At 35.5% G+C, this 4,394-nt stretch overlaps 1 long non-coding RNA gene across 1 annotated transcript; it reads right to left on the bottom strand.

The window, feature by feature from the left end:
- Positions 1-2,810: 2,810 nt before the first annotated feature.
- On the bottom strand, positions 2,811-3,541 carry LOC108552536 (uncharacterized). Its single transcript, XR_001890558.1, has 3 exons — positions 3,231-3,541; positions 3,003-3,146; positions 2,811-2,906 (listed from the first exon to the last, which is right to left on the bottom strand). It is a non-coding gene; the product is annotated as an uncharacterized LOC108552536 (long non-coding RNA).
- Positions 3,542-4,394: the final 853 nt, after the last annotated feature.

Raw genomic sequence — 4,394 nt, 5'->3', positions numbered from 1 at the left:
CTTCACGGTAGTTTCCTCTGTTGTTGTTACAATATCTTCTACTACTACTTCCTTCTCCTGTCCCTTCACTTTGTACTTCAGTTCTATAACTATTGTAGCCTTCACGGCAGTTTCCTCTGTTGTTGTTACAATATCTTCTACCCTGCTGAATTCTTCTTCATCCACATTAGTGTTGACCATTTCTTAAGTATCCCTGTTGATTATTTGTATTTAGTTGTCAACAATTCCTTTGTGTATGACCCATCTTTCCACAATTGAAACATTTTGTGTGTTGTTTAGTTTCTCCCGTATTTGTCTTTATTGCAGCAAATGCATTTGATTTATTTAACTGTTCGTTCTCCTCGTTTCCTTTTATTGCTTCCTTGAATTTCATTTTTAATTTGCCTTTCAAGTAGTCCACATTTCTATCTTTTTCAGGTAACACATCTATCAAGTTGCCAATATAGCTAAATGTCTTTGGTAGTGTCCTTGGCATGTAATTAAGTTTTTCTGTTTCACTTACATTTGCACCAGTTGTCTTCAACTCATTTACAGCTTTTTCAAATTTTTAACAAAATAATGTCACATCCTGATAATCCTTCAGTTTTATGTTTTCTACATTATTCCTACACACAATCTGTAATGCTGTGGATTCTTGTAAATACATTTCATCAAATTTTGTTATTATACCATATGCTGTATCTATGTTGTTGATATATACTAGTTGTTTATTAGTAATGACACTATAGATATAATTTACCACCTTTATATCCATCTCTTTCCACGTGTCTTGTACTTCATTTTTTAGCTTAGTTCTCTCTACCACCAGGTTGCATTTTTTATACTTTAAAAACATCATTATACGTTTTTTCCAGTTTTTGTAATCTCCTCTGTCGAATATTGGTATAACAGTGTCGTCACACTTCATATATGCCATCTCGAATATTCTAGATCTTTCTACACGTTCTTTTGTTTCCAATCTTTCCTCTTTTCAAACGAAACGAACTCGAAATCGCGGATCTGCTACCATGAAAAAATAAACTCTAATATGGCTCAAATAAATATTCAATATACTTCCCTGTAATGCTAATGCAAAAGTTTATTTAATACTTAATACAATTTTACTCTACATTTCCATCTACAGCACCACGTGCACAACCTCATTCTTCTATGGCGAGCAACAAACGACTGCTGCAGTAGCACTTATTTGCTTGTGCCGCACCAAGCATCAGCACACACACATAAGACAAACTAAATAACACACACATATAAATGTAATATCCAATAGTTAATAATTTATCATTAACAAATTCCATCCCATTATCGGTCCTAAGATATTTAATACGTCTATCTTTTTGATTTTCAATCCATGTTTTAAACTCTACGAAAGTTTCTGTTACATTATCTTTGTTCCTTAAAAAACAACAAAATGTCATACGTGTATAATCATCTATAAGAACTAATACGTACCTTGCACCGGATCAGCTTGCGATTCTAAATGGTCCGCATATATTTGCGTGTAAGAGCTCTAGAACATCAGTGATCCTTTGTGCACCTTTATTATTAAAAGATAACTTGATTTGCTTTTCTTTTACGCAGTCTCTGCAAGGTTTCCTTGTTGATTTATCATAGTGTACTCCTTCGACCATTCCTTTCCTTAAAAGTGTCATACCGAGGTAATTCAAATGTTTCAGCCTTTTATGCCAGAGATCTTGATCCTCTTGATTCTTTGAAGCAGTGTATAGGCTTTCACAACAGCAGTATCTAGTTTGTATAGGCCATCCCTATTTTTTGTTTGGGCTACTACTATTCCTTTTACGTAGAAATCATCTTTTTGGTAAAAATTGTAAGTTTTGTTATCAAAAATAAGTACTAGATTCACTTGTTATTTATTCACTCGTTAGTGAATTTACCGATAAGAAATTGGTGTTTAAGTCAGGAACATGCAGAACATTGGTTTATTTTTTACTTTTGAATGTTCTTTTATACATACGGCTGTCACCTATCTCAGTGCTCTGGAGCATTGTACTGTTTGCTACCGTTACTTATTGTGGTTGAACAGTAGAAAAATTCTGTATTCATTCTTTATTTGGTGACATGTGGTGCGTTGCACCAGAATCTATACACCAGTCTTGATTATTTACTTTTGTTGAAAGTGCACAGATCATGCTCCAATTTTTATTTTTGTTATCCGTTTTGTGACAACTTTTGGAGCTTCTTGCTAATGTTTCCAACTGTGACTTCCTGCAATTCTGCTTGAAATGACCTTTTTGACTGCAATTATAGCATCTAATCCCTTTTTTTCCAAGATTTCCTTTTATTTGATCGCAATTCTTCATTCTTCATTGTATAGGCTACCTCAGTTTTAACCACGAGCTGAGTTTTTACTTCTTCTTGAAGAAGATTTCTTTTTATTAAATCAAAGGTTCCCAAATTTTTGAGCCATTACCATGGGCTTGTATTCCACAGGTAAACCTGCTAATAGGATAACCGTTAGCAACTTGTCTTCCACAGGATTTCCTATATCGGCCAATTTTTGTGACAATGATAAGGCTTCTGAAACATATTTATGCATATCATGATAATCATTGTAATCTATCTTGAATAGAGATTGCATCAGGATTACAATCCGTGATAGGCCTGTATCCTCATAAACTTTTCTTAGCTTTATCCAAACCTCTTTTGCATTTTCTACGTTACTAAGATGCATGTGACACTGTGATTTTGCTTTTGAACAGATCGCTGCTAGTGCTCTTTGGTTTCTTTTTGGATCTAAGACATTTGTATTATTAGATTCAATGCAATCCCACAAATCGAGACCAATTGGGGTCATTTTCATTACGAACTTCCATGCGGCGTAGTTTGAAGAGCCTTCCAATTTCGGTTGAAAAGAAGGAATGCTTCCTATAACCGTTGCAACCTATAACCTATTGCCGACATATTAGTATTCATTTTTTTTTAGTAATTTGGTAATATATTTTCTTTTCTTCACTACTTGATTTCCAGAAAGTTTGATTACTTACCACGCGCTTCCAGAAACTTCGATTATTTACCACGTGCTTTCAGAATCTTCGATTACTGGATAAACTAATTTTTCACTAATTTATCACTTTTTTGAGGAGTTCAACTATAAGCCACCTTTAATAACTTCCAACTGGGCCCATAACCTGTTGGATTAAGGTTACCTTTGCTTTAATAAATTTGAACTCTCTCTCTCTCTTAAATATAATAGTTTTATTTATCTCTTTCACCTCGCATAGCTCCTTCTCGACTAAATGAGTCGGAGACTCGCGTGTTTACATCAGCACCTCACCGCCGCACGTCGCACGCCGCCTGACCATGCCAATGCGTTGCGATTACGGAAACGCGCATATAATCAAACAGTATAAAATGTGGGATGTGGAAAAGGAAATGTATATAGTTGTTAGGGATGTAATCTTCGACGAAACTAACTACTTAACCGTTTGAGTCCCAAGCAGCGCGATCACGCTGTTCAGATTTCATGTCGAGAAAACCTAGCACGAAACTTCGAGGGTTTTCGACAGCTGACGGTGCGTCACCGATTGTCGAAGTCGACATAAAATAAACGCAGCGCTATCGCGCCTCTTGGGATTCTTCGACATAAAATAGAAGGAGCGCTATCGCGCTGCTTGGGTCTAATCCTACTCACTTAGAGAAAGCGCGGTCGCGCTGTTCGGGATTCTGCGACAATGTTTTTTCAAAACCCTGTGGGACTCAAACGGTTAAAGTCTACACCTATAGTAAGAATGGAAGAAATTAACAGTGAAAAATCTCGAAATAAAACTGATGTTTCTGACGCACAGTCAAAATCAGTAGATGAGTCAAGTAAATATGATAATGGTAAATCAAATAGTTTATATTTAAAATATACTCGAAATAAAACTGATGTGTCTAACGTACAGTCAAAATCAGTGGGTGAGTAGAGTAAGTCTGGTAATGATAAAACAGACAAATTAAACTACAGAAACTCAAACAAAAATAATGATAGTTATTTAAATGATAACGCGGAAATGACCCAAAAAAGTAGTTCGTTATCTCAGGACAGTATGAATACCGACAGTAAACACAGTAATAAAAGATTACAATTATGTAGGATATCAAAAGAAATCGCTAATCGGATATTGACAACAAAAACAAATTATAAACCGATTGATATCTTCCAGAAGCAAATCGAATATTCTATATAACAAAATTAAGTTGCGTGGCTCCCCTACGGGGAGGTGAAGTATAGGTTAAGGAAAGCATAAAAGCGTGGTTCTTGACAAGCAACACAGAGTCCTTAGAAATCGGTCATGACCAGCACAAGCGTGAGTCTCTTGGTCTTGGAAAGAGAGTTTTAAAAGAGTGCGTCTTTGTGTGTTTTCGTTATCTTGGTGTTCTTTCCCAAAGTTAAA

Source organism: Eufriesea mexicana, unplaced genomic scaffold (genome assembly GCF_001483705.2).
Source record: "Eufriesea mexicana isolate 0111107269 unplaced genomic scaffold, ASM148370v2 scaffold7022, whole genome shotgun sequence".
NCBI classification, from domain to species: Eukaryota; Metazoa; Arthropoda; class Insecta; order Hymenoptera; family Apidae; genus Eufriesea; species Eufriesea mexicana.
The sequence above is the reverse complement of the archived record's forward strand: the minus strand, read 5'-3'. Positions and strand labels throughout refer to the sequence as shown.